This window comes from Podarcis erhardii (assembly GCF_964252035.2).
Source record: "Podarcis erhardii genome assembly, chromosome: 3".
Taxonomy (NCBI): domain Eukaryota; kingdom Metazoa; phylum Chordata; class Lepidosauria; order Squamata; family Lacertidae; genus Podarcis; species Podarcis erhardii.
This window is the reverse complement of record NC_138507.1, coordinates 52,538,917-52,552,106: the sequence shown is the minus strand read 5'-3', so window position 1 is coordinate 52,552,106 and position 13,190 is coordinate 52,538,917. Positions and strand designations below refer to the sequence as shown.

General features: G+C 39.5%; 1 protein-coding gene across 12 annotated transcripts in view; it reads left to right on the top strand.

Moving 5' to 3' along the window:
• Window positions 1-13,190, top strand: part of FYN (FYN proto-oncogene, Src family tyrosine kinase) — a 122,173-nt gene that overhangs the window by 47,258 nt on the left and 61,725 nt on the right. For 11 of the 12 annotated variants that reach the window (XM_081857163.1, XM_081857165.1, XM_081857164.1 and 8 more), the window contains one exon: window positions 8,746-8,818. The exons of the other annotated variant lie outside the window; for it this stretch is intronic. The gene's annotated coding sequence lies outside the window, so the exon portion shown is untranslated. The remainder of the gene's footprint in view (window positions 1-8,745; window positions 8,819-13,190) is intronic. 12 annotated transcript variants of the gene reach the window in all.

The following is a 13,190-nucleotide window of genomic DNA, read 5'->3' as shown; positions in this document are numbered from 1 at the left end:
AGCAATCAGCTCAGAAATGAAAAATAACTGATAATACTGTGCAAGTATAAGAATGCTGCTGTGTTCAGCACAGTTTTGCTGGAAACATAGTGAGATTCTGTGTCCGCTGGTGGCAGAATATGTGTAATGGAACAAGAACTTGTAAGTTGTAAGTTGGTTGGGATTCAAAAGAGTTTTCAAGTTGTGAAATGTGATTCCTTAAAAAGGGCAGTCACCAAGTATGGTTCAAGCTATAAACAACTCACTCTATTGACATAAGTTCATTCATTGAAAGAATCCTATAAATGGGGTTTTTGTTCCCATCTGCAAAATGCTTGGTATGTGTCTGCCTCATAGTATGTGCCTGTTTCATTGTGAGCTCTTGCCTCCTCAAGGGCAAGCGGGGAAGACTATATAGTGAATTATTTCTAATGCAGTTATTTTAGCTATCTTGTAAGGAGTTATAATTTCTAGGTTTGACTTTCACTTGAGGCAAACTATAAATTTAAACAAATGAATTAACATTCTTGACAGTGTTTACATGATCATTTGTTTTGGAATAACATCAATCCCTGATCTTGTCTCAGTTTCAATATTTGTTGTGGTTGGAGGAGGAAGGATCAGCAGCTAAAACGATTGTAAAGAGAAAGCAGGGGTTGTTGACTTGTGTTTCTTTCATTCAGTGTAAAGAGATGGTATCTGAATAAAAATGGAGGCAAGTGGAACTTGCAATGAATTCTTTAGTGTGCCAGAATGGCTGATCGGCATTCTGTGACCCCTGAGCATGCTTTCAATTTGCTCTAAGTCTGTACACAGTTTGTGACAAGTTTAGAAGGCAACTGTCTTCCTGTTAACTTTGGTAGCCTCCTGGATTCCTGGCCTACTATATTTATTTAACTTTTTTTGTATTATGCTAGAACTTTTTATACCCAAGGAATTATTAAAACTTTCATTCTCATAAATGATAAAACACTCTTTCTAACTGGAGGGAAACAGTAGTTTAAGAAAGTTGAACACAGTGTGGGAGAAGCATTGTTTCTCATGGTATACATCCTCATTTATTTTGACCTGCTGCCATCTTCAGCCAGATTTGTTCTGCAGATTTAAAAAAACCTACCAAAAAGTTGTGACCAGATAGAACAGTTGGATTAGTATACATGCCACAGGCAGTAATACTTTTCCCATCCCAATTTCAACACTCATAAGAGGGAGAAAAAGCACCATACTCTGTCTGCCGTTTATAATATGCAATTTAGAAAGCTCTAAAAACAGCAACAAAACAGTTCATCTCAAATCTAATGAATACAAATATCTTCTGCAGCCTAAGCATAGCCCCTTGCTTGAATGTTTTGTTGTCTTAATTTCTTAATCAGACCACTGAATTTAAATGCTTAAATATTAGCAAATTTTTTACAGATTGAATTGTTCAGACTTGCAAGGCACAGCTAGGAGGTAACAGTGGCAATTAGGGGAGCTACTTGAGGCATGCCTAAGGGCTTGTGTGTCCTGCAGGACTTTCTTGGAAAAGCAACATCCATCCATCATGCTGTAGCATAAACTGATTCTGAAGCACTATTGAACTTCAAAAGTGGTGTAGCATGTAGTATGTGAGACTGATGTTGTGGGCCCCAGGCACAGTAAAGCAATGGGTGGTGGGCCAAGGCATGGTGAAATTGCAAATAAACAGAGGACAACCACTTGGGATATAAAACAGGCCACAACTTTATTGATTACAGGCACATGCCTTGGGTGTGTATCCTGGCTCAAATTGCCTGTCTGCTGCTTTATTGTTTGACAGGATTAACTGAGCTTAAGGGTCGCCCTATGATGTACATCAAATCAGGGCGATCCCGCCCAATATTGGTGATGCTGTGGCCCTTCAGCGCCCATCTGGGTGTCTGGACAGAAGCACCCCCACCCTGGATTCCTTTAACAGGATACCTTGATTTCTTGGACCCGGGGGGGGGGGCGCTCCCAGCCCACCATCCATACAGACTAAGGATCCAGCCTAATGCTTTATCCACCACACAAGTTGGTCCTTTCCCACTGACTCACTGCCAAACCAATTGCATCTTCAACCAATCCCTGCTGCTATAACACACATTGAGCAGCTAGCCCTCATTTCCCCCTGCAGAAAGTGCACCCCACTGGGTCTGTATAGAACCCCATTGTCAAATCTAATGCCAAGGTGACAAATCACCTGACCCTTGAGTGCCAACACTGCGCGCTGCACTACCCTGTTCATTTACTTCCAAGTGTGATTGGCTTGTGCAGGCCCCAAAGCACCGCTCCCGTTCTGCCATTCCAACAGTTCTGACCACATAATTGTCATTCAGTTATGATCGGGGCATCTGGGGAGCCCACCACTGCAATGTGCAATGTCAGCCAAGGCAGCAGGCCATCCCATGTCATACCCCTTAGGCCAAGTCATGTAGTATGGGCCCAGGCATTCAGACCAAGATGTTGGCCCCATTGTGTCCAGTGCACAATGCTGTGAACACAGATCCACCCACCCACCCCAGGGGGCCTGGAGACTTGCTCTGCCACTGAGACTTTGGGTTCTCATTCACTTTCTTGCCAACTCCTACATACTTGCAACTGTCTATGACTGGAAGCCGTAGTGCTACCTTGAGTGAGAAGGATACTATAAAACATGCCTGGTATTTTCATGTGTTTCTGGCAGTATCTATGGTACTTTGAAGCCACTTAAGAGAAGCTTGGATAGACATTTCTTCTATTTATTTTAAGGCCATGATTCAGTAGTGTGCTTCTGTTCATTTGCAGGCCATATTTCATCCATGACCAGTTCCTCACCACTTAATTATGTGATACAGTTGTGTTTGCCACTTCACCTCAAACATGATCTACTTTATTATGAAATGTTTATCATTGCAATTCTTAGATGTGTTAAGATATGTATAGTATTCTCTTTGTTTTTCAAGGGTGCATTTTTGTCATATGAAAACTATCCTACATGATAGCACCTGACATCTACCTAAAACAAGGAAAGCAGTTTATCTTGCTATCTTGATTTCACCACTATAACATTTTGCATTGTCAGGAGAAAGATCTGGCTTGTCTAGACTTGCTGTATATAGTAATATTGTTGTGATGTTACAGTTTGCTGATTCTTGGGGAAAGAGATAGTTTCCCTCAGAAGATTCCTGGTTGCTGTGTTTGGAGTCACCCTACTGATCCTACCTTTCAGATTGGACTTTTTTCATATCATAGAACCTTAATTATTGCAATTATTGTTTTAAAGCAAGAATGGAAAACCTGTGGCCCTCCAGATGCTGCCAGACTACAGCTTCCATCATTCCTGCCCATGCATTATGCTACTGATGGGAGTTGTAGTTCAGTAATATCCAGAGAGGTTAGCCATCCCTGTTTCAATTGTACATCAATTTTTATTTCAATGTGAGCTGGGTTTTTGTATTGCTTTGTCATTCTCTCTGGAATCCTTTGGAAGTAAGGGCAATCTAAAGATCTAATAAATAATAATAGGTATTATCATTATCTAAAGCAACATATATCTGTTGGAATCATAAAGGGCCCAAGCCTTTCTAGTTCTGCTAAGCATATTTCATAGTTACGATTATGTTTGTCTTTTCAGCACATGTTGGTGCCCTCTAGGTGGAAAATTCCTTTTGTATTCGTATTGGATTTGAACTTGTTATTATGTATGCAATCGTTTATATATTTTTAATTGTTTTGCAAAATCACTTTGAAATGCTTCATAGGAAATAATTAATAAATGAAACAAATAATCACAATAATATAATAATACCATTTTGGGGAACAAATATTGATCTGTCCTTATCAGTGCTTCTTCTGGACTGTTTTTAGCTGCTACCCATAAAATGAGTAGCAACAAAACAGCAAAAACTGAGAAATGTATTCCCAGAGATAGCTTGTGATTTTTCCGCCACACAAAGCACTAAAGGTGGCTAACAATAAAAACATAACATGGATAATATAATTACAAATTAGAGCACTCATTTGCATCATCATTTGGTAGCAATACAAATGATTTACAGTACATAATAATAGAAATAATATTAGGGAATGCTTCAACTTGATTAATATTCCAAATCCAGAGTTTGGGAGTGAGGAGGAAGGGGGCAGAGGAACTTATTGAGCTAGAGTTGCTTCATAGAATCATGAAATTGTAGAGTTGCAAGGGACCCTGAGGGCCATGTGTCAGAGTTGCTTAAATCAGATTCAGTGGCCTTCAGCGTTTCATGGTTTTGGTTTTCCATTCCAGATTTAATAAACCATACTTTTTTAAGCTGGGAAGAACTATTCTGGTTAATTTACCAACATTAAACCAGGGTTCCACATTTTGAGGGGAGAGGGGGAGATGTGAGCCCTGTGTGTGTTCCTGGTTTCATAAACCATGGTTTATGATGCCTGGAGCATTACATCTGAACCAATATCTTCTGCATTAGCATGGCCCAGACTTGCAAACAAAAATGTCTTGGTACCACTGTAAGGGCTGCCTCTTGGAATCTGAATATATCATATTGTTTTCGGCTTTTCTTCAAATTAGTTCCATTTTTTAAAATTAAGAAAAAGGGTGAGGTTATCTAACCAATTTCATTGGCAGTTATGGCAAGCATTTTTCTTCTGCAAAAGCTGAGCTACTGTGTAGCTAACAAGCTAATTAACATAAGCAAGATAATTCTTTGCAGATTTATTAGAGTTTCTGAGCAGAGCAGGAAGAAGTCAGAGGGAAATAAGAAATTCCAGTAATTATTGTTTTCTGCTTTGCATAATGTGATCTGAATGAAATCAAGTAATAAAACATCTCATTTATCTTTAGACTTTCCTTTCACTGTGGTTTGGGGATAGAAGGATTCTAGGTCAGGGGAAAATATAGTTGTCGCCTTAGTTTTCAAATCTTTTAGACATGGGAAAATTCTTTCTCCTTAGTGTTTATAGCTGGGGAGCGGTGGACAGTAGAAATGCACACGTTGAGGCTTTGGCTCATAATATATATTTCTTTATCTGAGTTTTCTATCTACTTCAGTACTGATCTGTCACAAAATACACTCTGAAATAGTAATCTGGCCTCCCAAAAATAAGTGAATCAGCATCAGTCTGTAAGAATACACTCCTTATTGTTTATTCTGTACATACACCACAGCTCTTTTCATACTTAATTTATGTGCCCACTCTATAGTTTGCTGAACAAATCAGATATCACTTCATTGGTTTGTCAACATCATCTTTTTTTAAAAAAACAACTAGTCTTGCTACTAATAGTTCAGAAAACACAGGTCCAATATGGTAGAGGATGAACATCCCTGAATACAGTGGGTTTTGTTTCTGAGCATAACCATGCATAGGATTGTGCCGCATGTTCGTAATTTACAACATCATAATTTGTTGATCACTGTTTTGGGGTACTTGAAACAAAAATCAAGTACAAAAATAAAAGGTTTCTACTTCATTCTTACAAAGCAAAGCCTCTAGGAGCATGTGATTCAACCATAGCCGACATATTATTTAAACACGACCGTAATACATTTTTTTAAAAAAATCAAAATAAAACAGAGCAGCAGAAAAAGAATGGTTTAGATTTGAAGAAGAAAAAATACACAAATAGAAGCTAATGGGAGGGTTTTTTCCTTTCCCTCTGAACACCCTCCCCTTTGTGCTGTGAAAAGGTTCCTGAACAGCATGAGAATGGCATGGGGAGCTGGTGTTGGAAGAAGGAATTACCAAAAATCAGACAGAGGCATTTTGCATGAGGGAAACTCTCATTTTGCACAATTCAAAAATTCACTTTGTGATTCTTAGGATGCAAACAATTGCAAGTCAAGTTAAAACACACTGTAAAAGCCAGCAACAAAAAGATCTGCCCCCACCCCAAGAGTCTTTACCTGATACCCAGAAGATGCTGGATAACTCCCTGGGGAGAGAGTGTCACAGGCAGGGCAGCTGTCACAGGTTACAACCTGCCTAACATCTAAAGAGGGACCCAAAGACTAGCCTCCAAGGAGAATCTTAATTGCAGGGCTTGCTAATGTGGGATGAAGTCATATCTCGTGTGTGTGTGTGTGTGTGTGTGTGTGTGTGTGTCATTACAACATAGAACTCTTTTTACATATGCCATTCAAAATATATTTTAAAAACTCCCCTGTGAAGCACTCTTGCCACTCATGCAGAGACTCGGTTTTATTTATTTATGTATTTATCTGGTATATTTATGTATTTACATTCATTTCCTGCCTTTCTTTCGTCATGGAACGCAAGGTGGAAATACATGCGGTTCCCAGGCAATCTCTCATCCAAGCACTGACCAGACAGAGGCAATGACCTCACGTGCCTTCATTCAGACCATACCCTGAGATATATAAAGACCACTATAACTCTTGCCTTCCCAACATCTGCTCTAGGTACGCAGCAGCTGCAGCTCTCCTCACACTCTAGATTGTATCATGAATGTTCACTTCAAGGAAACGCCATAACTGCCTTGTGGCTTCTATGGAACCACCCACACTTTCCTTGAGATGTGTTATTTGGTGTAATAAGCTGATTTACTGATTTTTGTCATGAATTTTGTACTTTCGGGTTGGGTTTTTGTTGTTGATCTTATGCTGTTCACTGCCATAATATTTTTTTCTTAAAGTCAGCAATACATTTTTCCAGGGGAGGGGGAAATAAATAAGGCACTTTTCAGAGTAACAGTATTTCATGTAGGGGCTTAAGGAAAATGCAGTTCCTGGATTTCTTTATTGTGCATCTCAAGAGAGCCTCTCCTTGAAATGAATAGTTGAGCTGTGGCAGAGCATACGTGGAGTGGGCATGGGTGAGAAAAGAGCCATACTGATCTCTAATGAAGCCGGTCTATAGCCTGGTTCACAGTTCAAATTAAACTACAGTTTGAAACAAACAATGGTTTAATGTGGATAAGAAGCTTGCTAGTACATGGTGTACAGGTGTCCCCATGGTGCTCCTTCTGCACTGCTGCTGTTTCTGTATCATAAACAAACCAAACCAATGTTATCAAAACCTGGGCTGCTGGGTTGATTCTTCCCCAACAAAATGTGGTAACCAAGGGTTGTTCTTGACTCACCACTCATGGTTTGTTTGGGGAAAGCAAACCCTAAGCCCAGGTTAAGATGACACAACTCTCCCAGATGACACAGACCGGGGTCAGCAAACTTTTTCAGCAGAAGGCCGGTCCACTGTCCCTCAAACCTTGTTGGGAGCCGGACTATATTTTTTTTTGGGGGGGGGAGGAATGAACCAATTCCTATATCCCCACAAATAACCCAGAGATGCATTTTAAATAAAAGCACACATTCTACTTGTGTAAAAACACCAGGCAGGCCCCACAAATAACCCAGAGATGCATATTAAATAAAAGGACACATTCTACTCATGTAAAAACATGCTGATTCCCGGACCGTCCGCAGGCTGGATTTAGAAGGCAATTGGGCCAGATCTGGCCCCCAGGCCTTAGTTTTCCTACCCATGACACAGACACTCTGCTTTGCTTCATGGCAGTAGCAGGAGGTGCGCCCTGGGAACAAGTACTCTGCTAATTCACATTAAAGCATAGTTGATTTAAACCTATGTTTAATTAATGGGATGTGTGAACTGGGCATTTGTGTAGGCCAAGCAGGATTATGCCTTCAGTCTTTAGTCATGTGTACCTTAAACACAATTGTTATCCTTCTCTCAATGCTGAGGAAACAGTTTTGAACTAACCGTAGAGAATGTACTGTACCTCTGTCCTCTTCCTTAATCTTCAGGCATTCAATAGCATTGTACCTTATTCTCCAACTGCTCCAAGATCTTGCTTGCTCTGTTTCTCAGATCTTATACTACCACAAGACACAGGCTCTTCTTTTCCCCAATGATTATTGCCATAAAAATGGTTCTGACAGCGCTGCTTATCTGCACTGCAAGCTGTTCTGTCTATGTATATAGCCTAAGGAAAGAACTCAAGTAGCTGTCATGAAAAAATTAGTTAACTTTGGTGAAATAGTGGCACCTGTCCATTTTTACCGTTACCCAAGTTATGCCATGTCTGTTTGTATGGCCTTCAGTAACTGGAAAATAGTTTCCAGTTATAATCATGGACTTATTGTATTGCTTATTTGTGATTTTGTATAACGATAAAGGGTAAACCCGTTGCAGCAAACTGTAACTTTACAGAAAGATACAATTGCAGCAGTAACAATTTGCTGAGTGTGGGAAAGCAATTTGCAGACTTCCATTCTTACAACTACTTTGTTGCATATGATTGAGACACTTTATTGCTAAGTGAAACACCAACATGCCAATAACTGAGCAGGTCTGAAGGAATTAATTGTATTTATTGTAACACTTTCCCTTGCTGGATGGGGCCTTTTAACAATATGTGAAAATTCCAATTATGTTGGCATTGTAATTTTGAAGGGTACGTTATTTTTGGTTTTATCACAGACCATATGTTTTGTTAATAACGCTCAATCTCAAGTCTACCTTTTACAAAGAGGAAAAATCAATACTGTGAAAGAAAGATTGGACAATGCCTTCATCCACTGGTTCTGCTCTCTTGGCCGTTGGTAACTCCATATTGGCATTTTAAAAAAATTGAAAAACGGGTCAACTCCCTGTGTTGGTGTTATTCTCCAGTCCCATCGTTGGTGCACAGCCTGATCCAAAGATTGTTATAAAAGGAGTTTTGTTAGAAACACCAGAGTTGTTCGGCACTGTGTAAGTAAATAATTATGGAAGTACATAACTGAGCAATTCCCTCTTTTGTTGCAGGTCCAGTCTTACAGAAGCCATTGAAAAAATGTGGTGAATAAAAACTTGCTCTGTTTACAGGGGGGAAATTCTGGTAAGCAACTCTATATCTTACGCTTTTGTAGTTGTGCCCATTAAATTGTTTCAACTGTTCTGCTTTAATTTCTACTTATATAGGAAACCTATAATTTTACAAAGTTGGTTACTGGTGTGGGCAGTATTTTCCTCCTTTTCTATTTTCCTTTATTTTAGTTTTGCATGAAGACTTTTGGGTTATAATGAGAAGTCTTGAAAGAAATCAAGCTGAGCCTTGAGGCAAGGAATGCACTAGACAGTTTAATTTCTGAAACAGCTTCCACTTATTGTGCTGTGGCTTTTATAAAGTACTTAAAAGCCTTGGAGCTAAAATCTAAGGGAGGGATATTAAAAAGGTTTGCCTTAAAAAAGAAATTTCCTATGGCATCATGCAAACTAGTATTATGGTTCAGATAGAACTATTTTTAAAAGGTTGATATAAATGATTTTGTAACAGTGTGGAGACTGACATACCGCATCTGTTTCTTATCTCTTGTACCATGTCTTTTTTTATAGAGCACTGATTTTGTATAATGTTACTCCTTGTTATATCAGACAATAACATATAAAACTCCCTAGAGATGATCCATGCAGATTTCTCATTGGAGGGTAGGACTTCCCATATAATTCAACTTTTTGTCCATCAGTGTGCTGACTGAAATTAGTAACTCTTATTAGAAGCTTGGAAAGAGGTGGAAGATATTAGTGTCTAAACAATTGGTTTTTCTACCCTCCTCCCCCTCCCCCTGGACAGAAGAGTAATAAATCTATATGTGTAGATGGTAGTTGCCAGTCATCAGAGTGTTCATTTGAATACTTTATAAAGGGGTGCCATATTTCAGCAAAATCGTCCGTATCAGTTGCCATCATTCAGGGCATGTACTCTCTTAGTTTTTCAGATAAAGCAATTGTCCATACGTTCTGCTTCCATTGTGTGATGTGTAGATGATCCAGTCCTTTCCAATTTTTTATTTATATTTTTTGCTATGAGCAATCATGCTGCTACCAGAAGAAAAGTGATAAGTTCCTTGTGCAATAATTTGAGTGACTTAAAAAAAATGTTAATAAGCCTAGGCATGGGTTGCATTGTACATTGTGATTCATACTTTTGCTTATTTCTGTAAATAACCTTTCCCCAAATGGCTGCACAAATTTCCATCACATATGGAAAATCATGCCAATTACCTTGCATCACCTCCAGCATGCTGAAGAGGATGTTTTCTCTATATAGTTGAGTCTTATAAGTGTTAAATGCCATGTATCTATTAACTAAAAAAATAACCCAAGGGGGGGGGGGAAACCACAGGCACCACTTTGCTCTCTCTTCTACCCTTTTGCTGTCTGCTTAGCAGGACTTTGGAGATCTTACATCCTCTGCCATCAGTTTTCACCCTACACAACCGTTCAGTAGGATTGCTCTGCAAAAGCAACATAGATTCATTTCCATATTACTAAGCATGGCATACTAGTGCCTTGACATAATTATGTGATTTATTTAAAGATATTTATGGCTTTTCTGTACGCTCATATGCACAACCTCAACAGTAAGGATGTGGCCTCAGTGAGAAAACTACACATTGCTTGCTGACTACAAGATCTCTCCAGGTTTTTCTTTTAATCTCTTTGGCACATGAATTATGAAAACAGCATTGGAGCTTGGTGTGATTTTTAAAAAATGAATAACACATGATGAAATATTTTTATAGGGTTGCTTATTAATCAGGTTGCTGAGCTCAAATTAAGGCAGAAGCCTAGGAAAGTATCCCAGCTGACCAGTGACAGGAACTGGAATAATGATGCTCATGTGCTAGGTTAAAAAAAAAAAATGCCCAGGAGGACTTTCATCATAGCTATTTAAAAAGAAGCATCTGTTCTATGTATGTATAGCACTTGGACTTAGGATGTGTTCCTGCGTATTGTCCCATTTCTCAAGGATTATTTGGTTCTGATGGTAGTACTGAAGAAAGATAATTATGGGTAAGATAGTTGTGGTCATTGATAGGATTTGTCCATATGAATCATAAGGTAGAAAAGCTTATCTAGTATGAGATTGGTGCAAAGTTTTATATTAATACTGTTTCAAAGGGTGATTCTGCATAGGAAAAAAAATACTTAGTCAATGTAGCATTTTATTTATAATAAACATTTGGTATCTTAACCCTCCATCAGTATAGCATCCTTAGCCAATTACCAGTAGCCATTTTCAAAATGAAGGCCCCCAAAATGAAGCAGGGGAAAACCATAGCACAATAGTAAGACATGTGTTTTGCAAGGCAGAAGTCCCTAGGTTCAGTCTCTGGCATCTCCAGCTATAAAAACTGGGTAGGCAGTAATGTGAATGCCTCTGCCTGAGGGTCGAATCAGATGCAACATTCAATGTGGGAATAAATTTAATATGTCCAGTTATTTTATTCTAAATAGCATTAATAGGGGAGGGGGAAAGTCGAGGATTGGGGCCGTGGAACATGGGGAAGGAGGACAAACCTTTCCCCCTTTACCATGAACCTTATGAAGAAGCACCCCTTGAAGCTGTTGGTTAGCCCCAAAAAGGAAGCTGTCACTGGCATTTTGGCAGACGTCTGTGCTCTGGGATTCAGCTGCTTTCTGACAGTGATCTGTATCTCAGTGTGCCCAACTTTATGAGTGGCAGTCAACTACGGTAAATTTTACTCAGACCAGATCCATTTTAATTAATGCCCCTAAGTTATGTTCTAGGTACACAGTATGTTAACACATACATTCATGCTGAGACTTTGCTGTCAAGAGTTGCTCAGGATTGCATGTCCATGTCCCAACTATATTTCATGCCACCCACATTACGGGGCAAACTCTGGACTTCTCATCTTTATCTCCCCTTCTTTTAAAGCTCTCACTTTGTGAAAAGCTTTGATTTTAAAGCCAAGTCTGCCTCAATAGCTGTGCCAGCACAGAATCACATCCTATATGGGGTTGGGGGAGAGAGGCTGTTCCTCTTTGGATATCGTTGGGCTCAAGTTCCCAACATCCCTGGCTATTGGCCATGCTGCTGCTAGAAGTTGGAATTCAACATCTGGAGGACCCTTCCCATGTGGGGTGATATGGCACAGGAGAGCCCAATGCTGCCACTGCTTTTGACACAGAGCAAACACCATGATCACCATGATGTTGCAGTGAAACTGTCATACATCTAGCATGAACCCAGTTAAGAGCACATAACTTGATTTTTCCTTGATGTGCAATCTGTGGGCAAGTTGCAATATGAAGGAACAGGGTTGGTGAGTATTTCTGGAGAGCTTGGCAACCAGCCTGAATAACATCTTGCATATCTGACATCTTTGGAGGATTTTAATAGAATGGAATATCTTCTGCTTTGTACTTGTGGGGGCACTGTGCTAAGGGTTAAAAAAAAAAAAACCTGCCACAAAACTGAAAAGATTTTGCTCACTGAAATCCAAATATAGTTTCCATTTAATATCCTTAGAAGTGGCTTGAATTGTAGATTGACCCCAGAAATTATGGTTTCTTTCTTGTCCTTTCTTTAATAACACTTCTCTTTAATATGCTCAGCAGTGTTCTTTTCCATTTTTAAAATAACATTTTCTCTTTAACGTGCTGACAGAGCATCCATTTCTAAGTATTAGGTTTGTCTGTATCTGCATTGTTAAGGTTTTGCATTGAGGGGTGGGAGAGAAGCCTTATTTTTCCAGAAGTGAGATTATTTTTGTTGTTTATGCATTTTGTACACTTTACCACTACTAACAAGAGCTTTAGCAGTGGCTAAGGGGAGGGGGGAAGGAGATGCTTTTAAATTATTTGCCATCTCAACCCATTACGATGGTTTATTTCCTTAAATTTCAATAAATCAGTAGTAAAATCCCCAAGTGTACTATCTATTATTAATCAGTGCGATTTTGAAACTTGCATCACTCTTATTTTAGCTATACTCCCTTTTTTCCACCCTTGTTTTGATTAGTATTTCCAATACTAGTGTGATATGACTTAAGGGCTGCTGTACCATATATTTCAATATATCTACCTACCACCTTCCAGTGGTACCTCTGGTTACGTACTTAATTCGTTCCAGAGGTCCATTCTTAACCTGAAAGTGTTCTTAACCTGAAGCACCACTTTAGCTAATGGGGCCTCCCACTGCTGCCATGCCACCGCCAGAGCACGATTTCTGTTCTTATCCTGAAGCAAAGTTCTTAACCCAAGGTAATATTTCTGGGTTAGCGGAGTCTGTAACCTGAAGTGTATGTAACCTGAAGCATATGTAACCCGAGGTACCACTGGAGAGGCAAATCTGGAGAGGCACAGTATTGGGGCTGGAATGCTTTCTCCTCAAGTGGAGTGGAAGGGGGAATAAAGAGCAGGGGAAGGTGCACCTAAGCCTGAAACTTTATCCCTTCTTC